The sequence below is a fragment of the Phoenix dactylifera genome, unplaced genomic scaffold (assembly GCF_009389715.1).
Source record: "Phoenix dactylifera cultivar Barhee BC4 unplaced genomic scaffold, palm_55x_up_171113_PBpolish2nd_filt_p 001412F, whole genome shotgun sequence".
NCBI lineage: Eukaryota > Viridiplantae > Streptophyta > Magnoliopsida > Arecales > Arecaceae > Phoenix > Phoenix dactylifera.
This window is the reverse complement of record NW_024068734.1, coordinates 63,237-83,598: the sequence shown is the minus strand read 5'-3', so window position 1 is coordinate 83,598 and position 20,362 is coordinate 63,237. Positions and strand designations below refer to the sequence as shown.

General features: G+C 51.1%; 1 pseudogene; it reads right to left on the bottom strand.

The window, feature by feature from the left end:
* The window catches only part of LOC120108591, a 32,251-nt pseudogene that overhangs the window by 1,541 nt on the left and 10,348 nt on the right, over positions 1-20,362 (bottom strand).

Sequence of the window (20,362 nt, the reverse complement as noted above, 5' to 3'; positions counted from 1 at the left end):
ACGTACAAAACATGGACCGAACAAACCTGGCGCGATATATCCACATGAACCCGCAAATAATCGACATGGATTTTGGCCCCTTCCCAATCGCTTCCACTGCCTTGCAACCCCCCGAAATCCCGCCACCCGTGCTCCAAACTCTCCATCCAAACAGGATATTGTCCGACTTGACATCTCTGTGCACAATCGCGCACCAATCATGATGCAAATACGACAGCCCCTCCGCCGCATCCACCGCAACCTTATACCTCGTCGGCCAATCAAGAGCCCGCCCTTGCTGCCGTGCAGCAGGTCCCCCCAGAGCTTCCCTTGGGCATGTATTTCATCAACCAGCAGCTTGCATCCTGTGAGTGCAGCAGCACCACACGCTTGACGAATTTCTTGGCCTGATCTTCCCCCCAGAGTTGCAACCTCTGCTTCGAAATGGTCATCCACTGTCCGATCCACATCATCGTCCGCATCCCTGTTCGATGCTCCCCGGAGCTTCTTCACCCGCAACTGCCTCCCCATTGCGAGAACGGCTTTGTATACCTTCCCGGACGCGCCGCTGCCGATCACGTTGTCTTCGTCGAGGCAGTCCAAGATCTCGTACTCGCTGAATCCTAGTTTGTGGAACGAGTGTCAGCGTCCACTTAGACCTATCCGTTCCCAGCTTGGACCTCCTTAGTTCCGGTACCTCCAATAGAACCATGCCACCCCGACGAGCAGGACCAGCCCGCGAGCATGAGATCCCCGGAGCAGCCAGAAGAACTCGTGGCGATCCTTCTGCCTCCCTGCGAAGCAGGGGCACAGCCCCCGGCTGTCGCGCACAGCCCAGGGTTGCCCCAAGAAGCTGCTGCGGTAGACTGGGTCGCAAACAAGGGCGGAAGAGATCCGAAACTGATTGTTGGATACGTTGAATTGGTTGAGCTTCAAGTTCTGCAGCTGGCCGGGGATCTCGCCGGTGAGCACGTTGTTTGAGAGGGTCGAGATAGTTGAGCACGGGAGGTCGCCCGAGCTCCTGCGGTATCCCACCAGAGAATTCATTATAAGCGAGGTTCAGCTCGCTCAGCTTTTCCACGATTCGATCCCCTCTGAGCAACTCGCCCACAAGGAGTTGTTGCGGAGGTTGAGCCGGCCCAGCTGCGCCAAGTTGCCGAGAGACGACGGCAGCGCCCCGTCAGCCGGTTGTTCGCAGCCGAGAACTCATACAGCTTGGACAGAGCTCCCATTTCCGATGGGATAACCGCCGCTGAACTGGTTGTCGTGATGACGAGGTTGGAGAGGTTTGCGGCGTTGGAGATAACCGGAGAGATCCCACCGGAAAAGGAATTACCTTTGAGCTCGAGAAGCCACAGGTGGGGCAGGCCCACATGCCCGGCCGGGACCTCGGCCGGAGAGCCGGTTGTTCGTGAGCCGGACCCGTGTGAGCGCCCGGCAGCGGCCGAGACTCTCCGGCAAGTTCCCGCCGAAACATGTTATCGATCAAAAGGAGCTCCGCAGCACGCCGTGGTCGCAGATACTCGCCGGGATCTCCCCGGAGAGCAAATTGTCCGAGAGATCAAGATAGATCAGAGGGGAGCTCTTGCCGAAATCCGCCGGCAGCGAGCCGTCAGCTGGTTAACGGAAGAGCTTCAGATCGACGAGTTCGAAGCGCGAGACAGATGGCCGGGGATGCTACCGGTGAGCTGATTATCGTAGAAGTGGACGGGTTTCGAGCAGAGGGGCGTCGAAGAAGTCCTCAGGGAGCGACCTCGAGCTGGTTCGTGAGGCATCGATCGTGACGGAGATTGCGAGCTTGGAGAAGCCCGAAGGATGGGCCCGGACAGGGAGTTTGGATAAGCTCGATCTGACGACGCTGGAGAGGTGGGTGAGCTCGGCGGAATGGGTCCAGAGAGGGAGTTGCTGGAGAGGTCCGAAGTTGATGAGTTGGCGAGGTGGCCCAGTTGGGGGGGGATTTCGCGATAGATTGCAGTCGGCGAGCCAGAGCTGTTCGAGAGAGCGGAGTTCGGCGAGCTTGCGGGGACGGGGCCGGGGGTGAGGGGGTAAAGAGAGGTTGAGCTCGCGGAGGTGGAGACATTGGACAGAAAAGAAGGAATGGTGGAGTTTAGAAGGTTGTGACGAGGGAAAGGCGTTCTGAGACGGGGGGAAGTCGGGCGAAGGAGGGGGGAATGGGCCCGGAGAGTTGTTCGCCGACAAGTCGAGGGAGAGGAGGGAAGGGAGGGAAGCGAGTGGCGGCGGGGAGGGCCGACGAGGTTGTTGATGGAGAGGTTGAGGTGGGGAGAGGGAGGGCAGGGCGGAGGGAGAGTCCGGTGAGGGAGGAGTTGATGTAGTTGCCTAGAGAGGGAGAGGGAGACAGGAGGGGAGGCCGGCAGAGGGCGCGGGGGAAGGGTCAACGAGGTTTTCATAGGAGGTTGACGGAGGTGACGGTGGGGTCCGGGAGGAGGGTGGGCCGGGGCGGCGAGCAGAACCACGCCGTCCAGTTGCACGGGTGGGCAGTCGCGGGGTTCCCAGTTGAGCAGCGCATGTCAGGGTCGTCCAGGCTCGGCTGGGCCTCGAGAAGATAAAGGGCCTTCTTGGTTGAAGAGAAGGAGGTGTGCAACAGATTGAAGAAGAGAAGAAACACGAAAAGTCTCATGTGGCCGAGTTTTGGAAGTTCGGTTCTAGCTTCTCTCCCCCTCTCTTCTGTGGAACGGATTCAGGTGGAGTCAAGGACTTCTAACTATACAAGGTGGGGTGGGGAGTGTGTGCGAGGGAAGAGAAGGGAATTGAGCTCTCCCGAGAAGAGAGCAATTCCAAGGGCCATCTGGCCGTCTCATCGGCGCTGAAAGGGAGAGAAGAGAGTGGGGACGATGGGGCGGCCAAAGGGCGCTTGCTGCGTACAACGAGAGTGTGAGAAATTTTAAGAAGTGGGATAGAAATGGTTACCAGCCATTAAAAATGACAGCACTTATTAATTCTCAGAGGTGCTTGGGCTGGTCTCTGGATTTAATGGGTGATTATTTAGATTAAATTCCTTTAATATTCTGGATTCTTCTTGTATGCCTCGATTGTAGGTGTCAAATAATGGGTTGTCTAAAACTTCACATAAATCATATTATTATATTTTACAATTCCTGTTCATAATATGCACGCAGCATCTAGAAATCGCACACTCACGTTCCCAGTTCTCTAACAACTAGGCTGTAAAGGATCCAAAACTTAAAATACATGGTTGGACACTGTGTTTATTATATATTTATATTGCCACCTACCAGTTATTTAGGTTGCAGACTTGCAGATGGTGTATGGTAATGGATGCAAGCTTATAGCTCAGTTCTTTAAAACTTGACTGAGGTCTACTTGAAGGGTTGTGGTAGATTTAGACCCTGGTTTTGCGACTGCGTTTTACTGGATTCCTGTCGAACGTGCATGGTCCAACTTGATAGTAATGGGCCAGCCCCACTCTTTTTGCTGGACGTTTTATCTGCTTTGTCGGCTCATGCGAGCGAGTTTATTAAACCTACCTGGGCCCTCTCTCGCGCATTGAGAGGATCGAGCCCTAATTTGAAAATTATAAATTGTGATGGGACTACGGGACACAACCCATTTTTAAAATGACTCATCCATTTTTAAATGCGAAAGAAACAATATTCAGATCAATTAAATATTAATAAATGTTGAGTTTTCTTTTCTTGAAATTAGGCCGGCAACAATTGCATTGACCAAGTTAAAAAGAAACATGATGTAAATATTCCGGGATGAAGTCGAAGCAAGTCCACAAATCTATCAACCTTTGTATGCTTCATTAATGTGCTCATCAAACATCGTTATTGAAGTTAAGTCGTGTAAATGGAGAGAATCTCACTCCTTTTATCTCGTATAAAATGGAGCTCTAGGGAGCAGAGTATTTTTTTCTCTCGCTAAAGCAGATATTTTTTTTTGCTAAAATGGATATTTTATATATTACGAGTATGAATATACTTAATAAAATCAGAAAACAGCAACTCACAGAGTGCCCTAAGCAACCCTCCCTCCCAGACCTATAGAATGCCTCTGGAGTGGCAGGCCACATAAGTAGCCACGTAGTCTGCAGCTTTGTTGGTCTCTCTGAATATATGCTTAGCCTGAAATGTTATCAGCGCACTTACAGCTAGGTAAATGTTATCATGTTTCTACCCCTCGCTTGAGTCACAGCTCGCTATTCCCTCAATTTTGACAACAAACTTATGTCCCATGAATTTCAATAAATCAGCTGTTGATTTAATTTTTAAAATTTAGCAGATGGAATTCAACCTAAAAGGACATTAGGATAGCTTGTCGCGGTTGCATTTTTTCCCCAATTTTATGAGTAAAAATAGAAATTATCCTTGCCATGGCACAAGTTAAGCAAGTCTTTAATAAAACAATCACACAACCGAAAAAACCTGCCTCCAAAAGAAAGGATGAAATCTTAGGAGATGAGGAGAAAGCTGATTACCATCTACTGCAGCATGTGCAACCTTAATAATACATATACTGCACTCAAACTAATAGTAATGCACGTAATAATTATTATAATAATAGTAGCAACTATATTATTAGCAAATTTACTAGCTGTGATAGCAATAACATCAAGTGTCAAGATATCAAAGATGCACACCATCGGTCAACAGTAATAGCAAAATTGACAATAATTAAAATGTAAACATTGGTCAACAGTAATAGCAAGATTAGCTGTTGTGATAATCTGATGTTGATGGCGATTATATGCCCAAATGAACAAGTTAAAACAAGAGTCGAGGAATCTAAAATGGGGAGAGTATTCTTTATTCATGTAATTCTTAATTTATACAGGTTAATTTTCCCCTTTCCCTGGCAATAGGGCATAATCATCAGAACCAAACATGCGATTACCCTAGCGGACCAACCAAACGATGGTCCCTTCGGTACCAGTATCATCATACGGAGCTGTCGCGGGCCCATACAAGAAAACCAGACCCACCGTATAGCTGGGCGTTGGCCTAATAGTTCGCCCCGCCAACTTTTTATTTCACCTAATAATTTTTCTCGCCACATTTAGAATTCATGATTAGCTGCAGCAGACTAAATTGCCTTCTATACTGCGCATCATTTAAAAGAGTTTTTTGAGAAGGATTATAACACGATTTCTTCTTCTTCATATCATATACTTCTTTTTTTAAAAAAAATTATTGGATGTACTCATACATTAAAACAAAAACAAAAAAAAAACATAAAAGGAACAAACAAGCAAGCAGGACCATCTGATGGCAGAGGCCCCTGGAACTGGGGGATACAACAAACGGAGGGTTGGGATACTCTCTCTACCTCACTGTTAAAATGCCAATTGAAGTGTTTTTAGAAAGAGAGAGGGGCCCGAAGTCAATGCTCGTGAGCTGCCGACTTCATAAAGCTGACCCGGGTTGGTAATGTCTGATGGGTGTACTCTTCTGTGCTATTCCTTACGCTATCTATCTACATCTCGGTCTCTCTCGGCCTTTGGGCAGTTGTTGCAGTGTATCTTATCTTCGAGCAATGAAAAGGTTGCACGTCAGCTGTGAATTTATCATGGCGGACATTGAAGTCCAGCTAGTAATACTGCTACCAGCTAAGTATTTCTGGGACTCTGCTGCGAATCAGTGGAGGCCGGGAGCCAAGCGACTGGTCCTTTCTCTATTCTGCCAACCCACCAACTATGCTCCCACTTCAAAAACTAGCCCCGCTTTTTTCTTATGTCTTCTCGGGGAAAGTGGGAAGAGCATTTGGAAACGAGGAAAGGGCGGATAAGACTCGTGGGAGCCTCGATCCGCTACAAGGAAGGCCGTCTCGTTATTACTTGTAAGAGGAGGGACTTCGGTGTAAAAGTGAAATGAGAGACCGGCCAATTTTGAGTTGAGGTTCGCACACGCAACGACGAATTTTAAAATAGCAGCTGTAAACACACACGACGACGACGAATTTTAAATAGCGGGTGCCATCCGACCATTATCTTTTCTTTTTTTTTTTTTTTTTGGGTAAGACGCGCAATTTAAATAACCATTATCAATTTTAGCTCGCATTAACAGTTATGGAATTTTTAATAACAAATATTGCAGCCTTATAGAATAGAAATTGAAAGCATATTGTTTTGACACTTCACCGGTTTATTTGAGTAAAATATTTTATTTTATTGAAGATAAAAGATAGCTTTCAATTGCAATCACATAACCCTTCGTTAGATCTAACTATGTGATGTGGATTTTTTTAAAAAAAGAAGATGAAATTTGACATAGCAAAAAGGAGGCAGAGATAGAGATGTAGACAAGGTAGGAGGCGAGGAGATTGTCGTTCTCGCCTTGGATAGGATGGTCGGAGGTTAGGGTTGGAGGAAGATTTGAGGATGATTTTTGATCGTGAAGATGATGACGATGATGGGTCCAGATGATATAACTATCTCCACATCAGCTAACAAATTAGCATTTTCGGTGAGCACTGATCCGAATTAAGAGAATACCAGGCCATATTGTCCCAATGTACAAAAATGTAAGATTGACACTAGGGTAATTCGAAATGTAGAGACATATTTATAATTTTATTAAAATATAAAGAGGTATTTTGTCAGCGTAACGCATAATAACAAAGATGGATTGGAAGGATCAAACAGAATTGAAAGTACAGCTCGAGGTATCTAATCGAAATATTTTAAAATCAAGGAGGCACTCGCAACCCGGGCAAAGTTACGGGGTGACTGTCATTTTCTATTTTAAATTAAAATGAACGATTTGCCCAGTACACTTGTGAGATGTGTCAGAAATTTTTAATGGAGAGCTTAAATTCGCCATTGCAGGTCAAATTTACTCTTAGCTGGCGAGAAGATGTTTTGACCAGCCGAAAGCAAGCACATTGCCCAAACAGTAATACTCAATGCACCTTATATAAGATCTGACAACATTGGAACTCACTCGTCACCAACTTTTATGTGGGGTCCACACTGGGTGGGACCTCGGGTTAACAAAAATGAGAAAAATCGTTTTGGAATTTTGCGTGGACTGGGGCCCACTAAATGGATTTCGGTGCCCTGCCAGGATTCGCTAGAAATCTGTCCGCTGCCGAGGGGGCCGACATTCGCCACGCGCCTCGGTTTCATCTCCAGATGACCGGAAGCGTCGGGGGGGAGACCGGCGTGGGGATCGGAATATTCTTGGTTAATCTGCTGGTTCCCCTAAATCTCTTCGGCTCGTTGGTTCGGAAAAGAAGAAAGGAAAGTGGTGTCAACGGGAAAAATATGAGATGCCTCTTATTTGATTGGAGTTTTCAAAAGAGAGGAGAGAAAAAGTAGTATTCCCCATGAAATTGATTCCCACATTTCATGGAAAGTCTTTCCATGAAAACATAGGAAAAGTTACTTCCCATGAGGCGCGGAATCACTCCATTTTTACTTTTTCCCAAAAAATCTCCTTCAGCATAAAGAAGTATTAAAGAGGCATTAAAAACTTAATTTTTATTAAGGGCATAATAGGAATCTATATAAACTTTCTTAGGAAAGTAGATGGCCAACCAAACATAAGCACCTTGGAAATTTTGTCACTTTTCCATGGTCAACCAAACATGCCAAAATACTTTTCTAGGCATTCTCTTCCTAGGAATTTGTTTCCCAGGAATCATATTCCTAGGAAGAAAAATGCTTCCCGTGAACCAAACGAGCCCGATAAACACCTCCTCAATATCTTTATCTTCAAAAACATGTTAGCCTAGGCACGATAAACACATCCTCAATATCTTTATCTTCGCTAAATCACAATATGTTTTATGGTAACTTTTTTGGGGTACATGGCAATATGTTTTATTTTTCTTTTTCTGAGAGAGAATGAGAGACATCCATCAGAATTATAATTGTTCAAGTTCAAATATCTGAATTGCACCATCTAAAGTTTGAATTCAGAATCTTATGTTGCTAAGTAGATACGTAATTATTAGAAGTTGGGATTGTCCCCCCCCCCCCCCCCCGGGAAAAAAAAAGGAATAAGCTCCGATTCACAGTATTAATATTTTGATGGTGAAGTAGAAGAAAGAGGTGAAATAAGAAGTTACCATCCATAATCCATATCAGTCGCATGGAGAAATTTTCTTGTGGCAATAACTTATGGCCTCTATGAATCTACTTAGAAGTATGTTCTCTTCGAGTTGGATGCACAGAATATAATCAAATTCATCACTTTTTTGTGGGTTTTTAAAACTTTGTGAGAGCTATGTACATTTTTAAAGGTATGCCGAAGTATCAGCTCGTACCAGTATTTTGCCCCTGTTAATGCATAGGTATTAAAAAAAGGTGGGAGAGTGAGAGAAAGATGAATTGTCCAGAGACTTTTGATGGAAGAAAAGGTATTATATTTAAGAGAGCGCAGGAGAGATATCGTCTAATATTTTTTTTTGAGATCAAAATGAACATATTTTTTAGGATGCATGTTTTTTTTTCTTAGAGAAAAAATATACTGTATTTATGAGATCATGCATATTTTTTTATTTTTGAGAAAAGTGCCTGCATATTTTTTATTTTTGAGAAAAGTGCCTGCATATTTTCCTTGGGCAGGGAACAATTTTGTTCATGTGTTATCATTTATCCACCAAAACTTCCATGTCCCGCGGGCCAAATGGAGTAATTCAACTTGAAGTGCATCTGGCTTCGTGCTTTCTTTATATCCATCAAGCGGCCTCTTGAGCTTGCATGGAAACCATGAGAATTCTTTAACGTCTGCATACGTGGGCGTTTTTATGTCCACCAGTGTCCCCAAAAAAAAAAAAGCCAAGCTTGGAATGCCTTTACTAGATTGATACAATGCACGGTTGGATGAAATTTGCAACGATTTACCTAAGAATCTCGTAGACCGTCTACGAAACCAGCACAGAAAAATTCCTACAACTGAGCAATTGTGGCTTGTTTAATATATCTGCTCAATTACTGTTGGATGAAATTTGAAACGATTTACTCGATTCACGTAGGCTGTCTACGAACCGAGCACAGAAAAGCAACTGTTGGAGGCTCGGGAGCAACTCAAGGTTGCCTCGGGTCTCGAGGGCGAGATCAAGAAGGCGAAGGAGCGGGCCGAGAAGCAGTCCCGGAAGGGCTGCCGACTACCGGGAGAGGTGGGGAGAAGGCCCAGCGGTCAGCCGACAACGCCCGCAACCGAACCCGGTCTCTTGAAGCCAAGCTGGGCGAATTGGAAGTCGGCCTTGGAGAAGTCCCGCGCGAGCGACCAGGAGCTTCATTCGCGCCTGGAGGAGGCTGAGGCTGCTCGCATTGCTGCCGAGGCAAAGCACAAGGAGGCTCAGGCTGATCTGCTGAGGGTCTCCTCCGAGGCGGACGACCGGATTGTGGCGAAGGTCTTGGAGGCGAAAGCTCAGATTATGGAGCGGGCAGAGGCGGCGCTGGCCGAGAAGAGTGCGGAAATCGGGCGTCAGGCGGTACAGGCTTATCGTCAGTCCGCCGAGTTCACCCGTGATATGTCGGAGGCGGTACAGGCCTATCGTCAGTCTGACGAGTTCGTCCGTGACATGTCGGACGCGGGTCCGACTCCTTTATCTTAGGCTTCGAGGAAGGCCTGACAAGGGTGTCGGCTAAGTACCCCCGAAATTGACCTGAGTGGGATCTCTCTTCTAGACCTCCTCTCCGGCGCCATTGCCTGCTGATTCTCCAACCGCCTCCCTACCCCCTGCGGACGTGCCCGGCGTTCCCGACCCGGGGGTTCCTCCAAGCTGACCTTCTGTATTTTTGTTCTTTTCTTTGTGTGTTGTCGTTTTGCCAAGTTGTATGGGTCTCGGCCCTGAAACAATGAAAGTTAATGCAAATAGAGTTTCTTCATTTCACTTTCGTCCTTCTTCTTTTTAACTCTTGGTAGCGTCTCGCTGACTCCCGACTCTTGAAATTTTTCTGGCGCTAGGCCAGGTATCTGAGGGTTAGGCCTCAGGGAATTCTTCCGGCGCTAAGCCAGGCAATCCGAAGGTTAGGCCTCAGGAACTTCTTCCGACGCTAAGCCGGGCATCCGAGGGTTAGGCCTCAGAAAATTCTTCCGGCACTAAGCCGGGCATCCGAGGGTTAGGCCTCAGGAAATTCTTTCCGGCACTAAGCCAGGCATCCGAGAGTTAGGCCTCGGGAAATTCTTCCGGCGCTAAGCCAGGCATCCGAGGGTTGGGCCTCAGGAAATTCTGTCCGGCACTAGGCCAGGCATTCCGAGGGTTAGGCCTCAGGAAATTCTTCGGCACTAGGCCAGGCATCCGAGGGTCTAGGGCCTCATGGAAATTCTTCCGGCACTAAGCCAGGCATCCGAGGGTTAGGCCTCAGGAAATTCTTCCGGCGCTAGGCCAGGCATCCGAGGGTTAGGCCTCAGGAACTTCTTCCGGCGCTAAAGCCAGGCATTCGAGGGTTAGGCCTCAGGAACTTCTTCTCGGCGCTAAGCCAGGCATCCGAGGGTTAGGCCTCAGGAAATTCCGCTCGTTGGTCGGCCAAGGCTGGCGCAAGCCGAGGCGGACCGGTCGGGGCTTCAGGCTAGTTTGCTCCCGGGATGATCATCGGGTTAGCCTGGCATCCGAGGGCCAAGCCTCGGGGGATTCCGCTCGTTGGTCGGCCAAGGCTGGCGCAAGCCGAGGCGACCGGTCGGGCTTCAGGCTAGTCTGCTCCCGGGATGATCATCGGGTTAGCCTGGCATCCGAGGGCCGAGCCTCGGGAGATTCCGGCTCGTTGGTCGGCCAAGGCTGGCGCAAGCGAGGCGACCGGTCGGGGCTTCAGGCTAGTCTGCTCCCGGGATGATCATCGGGTTAGCCTGGCATCTGAGGGTTGTCAGGCCTCAGGAAATTCCGCTCGTTGGTCGGCCAAGGCTGGCGCAAGCCGAGGCGACCGGTCGGGGCTTCAGGCTAGTCTGCTCCCGGGATGATCATCGGGTTAGCCTGGCATCCGAGGGCCGAGCCTCGGGAAATTCCGCTCGTTGGTCGGCCAAGGCTGGCGCAAGCCGAGGCGACCGGTCGGGGCTTCAGGCTAGTCTGCTCCCGGGATGATCATCGAGTTAAGCCTGGCATCCGAGGGCCGAGCCTCGGGAGATTCCGCTCGTTGGTCGGCCAAGGCTGGCGCAAGCCGAGGCGACCGGTCGGGGCTTCAGGCTAGTCTGCTCCCGAGATGATCATCGGGTTAGCCTGGCATCCGAGGGCCGAGCCTCGGGAAATTCCGCTCGCTGGTCGTGCGCCTGTCGCTTGCCGCCCGACGGGATTTCTCCGTGGCCAGCTGCGATCGTGTTTCTCCTCCTCTCCAAGCGTCGCCTGGGGAACACCAAATGGGCATTAAATGCTAATTGAGGGTTACCTGGGAAATCGGATCGCCAGTTGCTGCTTGCGAGGAGTGTCAGTTAAGCGGCCGCGATACGCGCGTTTCTTCGAGGCGGATGCGGCCTGGGCGCGAGCGGAGATATGTGGACCTAGGGGTACAGGCCACCCGGAGTGTCCTGCACAAAGAATGCGATTAAGGAGAATAACGCTTAGGAAATCGCGGAAAGATACGCCTCGAGAGCCGGATCGGCTCCGGATTCAATGCGCCCGCATTTATTGGAGCCACCCGCATCGGAATGACCGGGGGGCCGCAGTTTGGCTATAAATATAGGTGCAGGTGCGATGGAGCCTGCCAAGCCGGAGCTGTTCAGGTTGCCATGGATCGTGGGCCTCTCTCCGGCGCATGGTTGAGAGACCCCTACCGAAGGAACGGGAGGCGCGCCCTTCGCGACTTCCGCCAACTAGCCGTTTCATCTGGGATCAACAAGGAGGTTCTCCCCGGCGGAACTCCGCTCTAGGCGTTTCATCCGGGATCACGTCTCCCCTCCTTGAAGTTCAGCCTCCCGATTGAGCTCCGCACCAGACGCTTGATCCGGGACTGCGCCTCCGTATGCTCTTCTCTCTTGTATCCCTTCTCTCCCCTAACACTGGGGAGGACCGGAATATCTCTTAGAGGTGGCGTTCCCCTGGAGGCAGCGGGAGCTTCTTCTGCGGCGGCTCCTCGTCTTTTTCGTGAGGCGTGGATGGCGCCTCTGGGTAGGAGCAGTGTGGACTTCTCCTTCGTCCACTTCTTCTTCATCCGCGCCGGCTCTTCGTCTTTTTCGTGAGACGTCGATGGTGCCTCCGGTTGGAAGCACCCACTTCCGGTGGGATTGCAGCCGCTTCGGATGGAGGTTTCGGGATCCCAGATCTTCAGCTCCTCGGAGTCTCCACCTCTTCTTTACTTTCTTTACACCCTAATTCCCCTCTGGAAATTCCTTGTAATCACACGAGCACGCCATTGTAACCAGAAATTATTGAAATGAAAAGTGTTGTACATTTTTGAACTGTCTTTCTGGCATTGTTGTTCTACTGGTAATACATCCGCAGGTTAGCGGAATTCCAGCTCCTTGGAATTTCTCGACCATCTAGGGCCTCCAACTGGTAGGAGCCAGGTCGGTTTACCCAGCGAACCCTATACGGGCCTTCCCAATTTGGCGCTAGCTTCCCACCTTCCGCAGGTTGAGATGCTTTAGCTCGCCTTAGCACCAGATCTCCAATTCGGTCGGACCTTGGAGTTGTAATATCGGGCCACCCTCCGCTGATACATCGCCATCCGAACCTGCGCCATTTCCCTCGCTTCTTCCAAGAGATCCAGGTTCCCTCGGAGTTGCTCCGAATTGGCCTCGGGTCGGTGCGCGGCCACCTGAGGTGAGGGGAGTCCGAGCTCCACGGGGACAACGGCTTCCGTGCCATAGGTTAGGCTGAAAGGCGTTTCCCCGGTAGGGGTCCGATGCGTGGTCCGATACGCCCAAAGGACATTCTCGAGTTCTTCGACCCAAGCTTGCCCCGTCCGACCGATTCGCGCTTTGATTCCTTGGAGGATTGTCCGATTTGTGACCTCGACCTCGCCGTTGGTTTGGGGATGCGACACAGATGTGAACCGATGCTCGATCCCGAACTTCTCGCAGAAGTCACGGAAATGCTTGTTGTCGAACTGTCGACCATTATCCGAGATGAGGACCCGAGGTACCCCAAATCGGACAATGATGTTCTTCTTCACGAACTTCCGGACTTGCGCCTCCGTGATAGTGGCCAGCGGCTCTGCCTCCACCCACTTGGTGAAGTAGTCGATTGCAACAATCAAAAATTTCCGCTGAGCTGAAGCGACGGGGAATGGTCCGAGGATATCTATTCCCCACTGGGCGAAGGGCCAGGGTGCAGTGATTGGTGCCAAGGGGACAGAAGGGACTCTCTGGACGTTGGCGTGGCACTGGCAGGCGTCGCATTTCCGTACATGATCCTTTGAGTCCTCCAACAAGGTAGGCCAATAATAGCCTTGCCTCATGATCTTGTGCGCCAAGGACCTAGCCCCCAAGTGTGATCCGCAAACGCCTTCGTGGACTTCGCCGAGGACGTAGGCCGCTTCCGAGGGGCGGAGGCACTTTAAGAGGGGGGCGGTGAACGAGGTCCGATACAGCCTCCCTTCATAGAGTACGTAGTGGGCGGACTTCATAACAAGTCGCCGAGCTTGATCTTCGTCTTCAGGGAGGATACCTTCGGCGAGGTAGGCGACAAGCGGGTCCATCCAAGACGGCTCCGGATCAATCGCCATCACCGCTCCAGCCTCGCCGATGCTCGGGGCATCCAGGATCTCCAGGTAGATAGCCCTCGACAAGTTGTGCGCGTCTGCGCCCACTAAGCGGGACAACCTGTCGGCCCTGGCATTTTCACTTCTTGGGACCTGCTGGATGTCGACACTGCCGAGGTCGGGAATGAGTGCTTGCACCTTCCGGACGTAATTCTGCATGGTCGGGTTCCGGGCCTCGAACTCCCCACGGACCTGCCCGACCACCAGCTGGGAGTCGGTGAAGACCTTCAGGCGCCGGATGCCGAGCTCCTTGGTGAGTTTGAGTCCCGTGACTAGGGCCTCGTACTCCGCCTCGTTGTTGGTCACTGGAAATCCGAACCTCAAGGCATACTCGGCTATCACTCCATCAGGACTGGTAAGGACCAGCCCGGCCCCTCCACCTTCGGGGTTCGACGACCCATCGATGTGAAGCGTCCAAATCGGGAGGTCGAGGCTGGGTGTTTCCGGCGACCTAGGTTCCGCCTCCGGCACCGTGCACTCAGCGAGGAAATCCGCGAGCGCCTGGGCCTTGATGGCGGGTCGGGGCTGGTAGCGGATGTCGAACTCACCAAGTTCTACTGCTCACTTCACCAGCCGTCCCGCATTCTCAGGATTGCTGAGGATCTGCCGCAGCGGTTGATCGGTCAAGAGGGTGACAGAATGGGCCTGGAAATAGGGGCGAAGCCTCCTGGTCGCGGTCAGCAGCGCGAAGGCGATCTTTTCAGCCTTCGTATACCGCGTCTCGGCATCCCGTAGGACCCGGCTGATGTAGTACACAGGCTTCTGGAGCTTTGCCTCTTCCCGAACCAGTACCGCACTGACTGCGGTTGGGGAGACCGCCAGATAGAGGTAGAGCATCTCCCCTTCTTGCGGCTTCGACAGCAGGGGAGGAGACGCCAAGTATTCCTTGAGCTGGTCGAATGCTGCTTGACATTCGGCCGTCCAGAGGAAGTCTTTCGGGCGTTTCAACACCTTGAAGAAAGGTTGGCAGCGTTCGGCCGATTTTGCCACAAATCGTCCGAGCGCGGCGACCCTCCCAGCGAGCTCCTGAACCTCCTTCACTTTGGTCGGAGGGGACATATCTTGGATGGCCTTGATTTTGTCCGGGTTGGCTTCGATCCCCCGCTGGTTGATAATGAAACCGAGGAACCTCCCGGCCGAAGCACCAAAGGCGCACTTCGCTGGGTTCAGCTTCATGCGAAACTTCCGCAAGGTGGCGAAAGTCTCCTCCAGATCCGCGATGTGCTGGTCTGCATGGCGGCTCTTCACCAGCATATCGTCCACGTACACCTCCATGTTCCGGCCGATTTGCTCTTTGAAGATTTTGTTGACGAGGCGCTGGTAAGTGGCGCCAGCATTCTTCAGACCGAAGGGCATTACCTTGTAACAGTACAGCCCCCGGTCTGTTGTAAAGGCAGTTTTCTCCTCGTCCTGTGGAGCCATCATTATCTGGTTGTAGCCGGAGAAGGCGTCCATGAAAGACAGCAGCTGATATCTGGAAGTCGCGTCGACCAGTTGGTCTATCCGCGGAAGCGGAAAGCTATCCTTGGGGCATGCCTTGTTCAGGTCGGTGTAGTCGACGCACATCCTCCACTTTCCGCTCGCCTTCCGGACAAGTACGACATTTGCCAGCCATTCGGGGTAGCTGACCTCCCTTATGAATCCCGCCTCCAAGAGCTTGTCTACCTCCTGGTCGACCACTCGGATCCGATCCGGGGCACAGTGTCTCTTCTTCTGTTTTACCGGTTGGTGGGTCGGGTCGACGTTGAGGGCGTGAGAAATGACCTCCGGGTCGATCCCAGGTACATCGGCCGCCGACCAGGCAAACACATCGACATTGGCTCGGAGGAATTCCACCAACCGGGCCCGAGCTCCCAGGTCGAGATTGGCGCCGACCCGGATCGTCCTGTCCGGGCGACCTTCCTCGAGGGGAACTTCGATCACACCCTCGGCCGGCTCCCCGTGCCGCAAGGCCACCTCGTCTCTGGCGTCGAGGGACTCGACGCTTAAGGCTTCTACGGGCTTCTTCCCTTTGAGAGTTGCTAGGAAACATTGCCTTGCGGTCGGTTGGTCACCTCGGACCTCTCCAATCCCGGCCGCCGTGGGGAACCGCATGAGCAAGTGGTACGTAGAGACCACTGCGCGAAGGGCGTTCAGTCCGGGTCGTCCGAGGATAGCGTTGTAGGCCGAGGGAACACGGACGACCAAGAACCCGAGCCGCACCGTGGCTTCTGCGGGTGCAACGCCCGCAGTCACAGGCAGCTCAACGACACCTTCGGCCGAGATAGCGTCACCAGTGAATCCTATGAGGGGGGTGGATGTTTTGTGCAACAATTGTCTGGACAAGCTCATCTTTTGGAAGGCCTCGTAAAACAAAATATCAGCTGAGCTTCCACTATCCACAAGAACACGCCTTACATCATAGTTTGCCATAGTGAGGGAGATCACCATGGCGTCATCGTGGGGGGTCTGAACCCCCTTTACATCTTCATCACAAAAAGTGATTACATTACCGACCCTCTGCCTCTTTGCGACGGCTGCCCCTGACGCTTCAGTCGAGCCCCCTGCGTTCCTCTCGGGCCGGGGGCAGCCCCCAGTGATAGTGTGGATCACGCCCGCGACGGATCGATTCTGCTCCCGAGGCTCCTGAGGGGCCGGGTCGGCCGGACGCGGGTCTGCGGGGGGACGTCGATCGTTCACATATCGACCGAGACGCCCTCGGCGGATGAGAGCCTCGATCTCGTCCCGAAGCTGGAAGCAGTCTTCGGTGTCGTGGCCGTGGTCCCGGTGGTACTCACAGTACGCCCGAGAGGGCCTCCTCCCAGGAATCTTCTTCATCTGTCTCGGGACCGGGAGGTCCTCCCGCCCCTTGATTTCCATGAGGATCTGGGCCTGGGGAGTCAGGAGAGGAGTGTACCGGTTGAAACGTCGGGGCGGAGAACGAGGGTGTAGGGCGCCGTTGTTCCTCGCCGGCGACAGGCTTCTGCGCCGACGTTGAGGCGTCGGGCTCCTCCTCTGGCGTGCCTCTTTTCGCCTTTTCTTTCCGAGCTTTGGAGGGATCTCGGCGGCCTCCTTGCTCCGGTGGGCGGCCGCCTCCTCGGCGTCCGCATACTGGTTCGCCCGGGACAACAGCTCCGGGAAGCTCCGCGGCAGGCGTTTGTCCAGGGAGAAGGTGAGTCTGCCCTTTCGGAAGCCACGCTTCAGGGCTGAAAGAGCCACCTCCTGGCTCAGGTTCCGGACTTCCAGCGTAGCCTTGTTGAAGCGGGTAAGATAATCCCGCAAGCTTTCCCCCTCGTTTTGCCGGACATCAAAGAGGGAGTCGGAGACCAGTCGCCGCCGGCTACTGACGGCGAAATGGGTGATGAAGAGGCGAGTAAACTGGTCGAAGGACTGGATTGAGTTAGCCTCCAAGCCGGCGAACCACGCCCTTGCCGGGCCACGGAGGGTCGCCGGGAAGGCCTTGCAGAGGAGAGGATCTGATGCTCCGTGGAGGAGCATAAGGGTCCTGAAACTCTCGACGTGATCCCGCGGGTCCGCCGCCCCGTCATAGGGCTCGATCGCCGGCATTTTAAATCCCGACGGATTCGGGGTCCGCAGGATCCTCGAGGCAAGCGCCGGCTGGGAGGAGATCTCCAAGTCGGCGAAGGGATCTTTGGAGTGGCCCTTCAGGACCTGGAGTTGTCGGTGGAGATCGTCCACCCGCCGGTCCAGGGAGCGCGACCGATGGGTGGGAGACAAGGAGCACCGAGAGGGGGACCGACTGGAGCGCGGGTTCCTTGAGGACTGGGGGGTCTGGGAACGCGCCCGGGCCCGCCTCTCGTACCCCGCGCAGCTCCGATGGAAAGGTCCCGGCAGAATGGACCGTGCTCGAGAATCTTCCTCGCGCCGGCGCTCCTCCCCATGGGAGAGGAAGGAGTGCGGGTTGAGGAGGACAGGTGAGCGCTCAGGGAGCAGCGGCTCCTGGGCCCGCTGCGGCGCCCGAGACATCACACCCTGCAGGTTCTGCACTGCCTCCGCGAGGGTGCGAACCTGCTGGGCTAACTGGTCGAACTGAGCGGCTTTGACCATCTGAATGGGAGGTGGAGCGGTGGAGTGTTGCTGAGAATGTGTTGGAGACGCAGCGGCCTCCCGGCCGGAGGCGCGAGAGGCCCCGCGACCGGAGGCATTGGAAGCTCCACGACCACCTCGCCGTGCCATTACGATCGCTCTGAGATTCGGCCCTTCCTCTAGCGCCAACTGTTGCTGGTGGTCCAAACCGAGAACGATTGGCACAGCGGTGTGAACGGGGTTCAGTTTGAGTTGCCTTGGTTGGTGTTGATTGCGCTCCACCTTCCACCGGAAAACCTGCAAGCAAGCCTCGCACCACCACTGGGGTAGTGGGGGCCCTCCGACGATCAAGTCAGAGGAGATTGGAGGAGAAGGAGAGATAATAGTAGCAAGTAAGAGAATGCTCTGGAAGTTCTTGCTTACCCCCCCCCTCCTCCTCCCAGCCGCATATATACCAGGCTGGGGGGTCTTTCAGGGGGGTTCGTCATCGTGGGGCACGATGGAGCTGCCACTGACACGGCCGTTACAGGGCGTCGTGGGGCAGCGCTGGGTACGGCCATGACAGGGCGTAGTGGAGCTCCGCCTTGTACGGCTGTTACAGGGGATCGTGGAGCAGCGCCAGATACAACCGTTGCAGGGGTAGTGGAGCAGGAGGCTGCGGCGTGCCTCTGGGGAATAGCCTGTCGTTGTCGAGAGATGTCCGACTCGGGTTCGGGCTGCGGAGACGAAGATGTCCGACTCGGGGTCGGATTGCTGGATCAAGGGGCAGCCGACTCGGGGTCGGGCTGCGGAGCCGAAGATGTCCGACTCGGGGTCGGATTGCTGGATCAAGGGGCTGCCGTAGTCTTCCTGGGCGCGCGTGCCTGTCACGTGGGGCATGGTGGCTAAGTTCCCCCGTAACAGTATCTTTTTCAGCTTCTTCATAAGTCTTAGGTTCTAATTGTGAAACAAAAGCAAGATAATCATTTAAATTTCTAAGAGATGAACGAGTTCTTACCCCTTGAGATGGATCACCAATGATTAAGTCTTTAGGGTGTCCATATGCATACCTCCATTCCTTTGGCAAGTTTTGAGATTGTGGTGGCACGCAATCATCTTCCTTATCTTGAATTGGCACGTCATCAATATTCAACTTTTCAAAATCGATAATTCCTGTATCATCATCAAGAATATTTTCTTTCCTAGCAGACTAACTATCAGACTCATCAAATATAATATTAACTGACTCTTCCACTACAAGAGTTCTTTTATTGAATACTCTGTATGCCCTGCTAGATGTGGAGTATCCTAAGAAGATACCTTCATCTGACTTGGCATCAAATTTACTTAGATCCTCCTTGCCATTGTTTAAGATGAAACATCTACATCCAAATACTCTAAGATATTTAGCAGTTAGTTTCTTATTCTTCCAAAGTTCATAAGGAGTTTTCTTGGTTATTGGTCGTATTAAAACTCGATTTAGAATATGGCAAGCAGTGCTTATAGCTTCAGCCCAAAAGTACTTTGGAAGATTTGACTCACACAACATCGTGCGTGCTATTTCTGCCAATGTCCTATTTTTTCTTTCAACAACCCCCATTTTGTTGAGGCGTTCTAGGTGCTGAAAATTGATGTGAAATACCATTTTTATTACAAAATTCTTCAAAGTGTTGATTTTCAAATTCAGTACCATGATCACTTCGAATTGCTACTAAGGTGAGCTTCTTTTCATTTATGATGTTATTATATAGTTTCAAGAATTCTGAAAATGCTTCATTCTTATGTGCCAAAAATGAAACCCATGTATATCTTGAAAAATCATCAGCAATAACTAGTCCATACTTCTTCCCTCCTAGACTCGCAGTTCTAGTGGGTCCAAATAAATCCATGTGTATGAGTTCAAAAGGCCTAGTTGTTGATACTATATTCTTTGATTTGAAAGATGATTTAGTTTGTTTTTCCAATGAACATGGTCCACAGATTTTGTCCTTTTCAAAAATTAATTTTGGCACATCTTTTATTAACTCCTTTTTGACTAGTTTTGATATTAATTCCATACTAGCATGTCCTAGTCTACGATGCCAAAGCCAACTTGTTTCATTTTTCTTTTCTTCATTAGTAATTAAGCATAATTCATTTTTCTTGCCTAAATCATGAAGATCTACCAAGTAAGTATTTCTTTGCCTTTGTCCTACAAGTACAATGCTATTATCTTTAGGATTTGTGATTATGCATACTGATGTTTCAAATGTGACTTTAAACCCTTTATCACAAAATTGACTTATGCTAAGCAGGTTATGTTTCAAACCCTTAACTAATAAGACATTTTCTATAAAAATAGATGGAGTAATGAAAATTTTACCCTTTCCAATGATATGCCCTTTATCATTGTCTCCATAGGTTACTACTCCACCCTTCTTTGATTCCAAGGTGACAAATTGATCTACGTCACCGGTCATGTGTCTTGAACAGCCGCTATCTAGATACCATCGTTTTTCCACTTTATCAGCTGCAAGACACCCCTGCAATCAAGATCAAGAAAGAGCTTTAGGTACCCAAACTATGTTGGGTCCTTTAGGGTTAGTACTTGATGTTCCTTTTGGAACCCAAACTTTCTTGAATTTAATCTTTTGATTATTACTTAATTTGTTTTGACTGGACTTTCTATAGTTACATTCATATGCTTTATGTCCTAATTTATTGCAGCAATGACAAGTAATATTTTCATTTTTAGCTTTTACAAAAATGTTCTTTAAG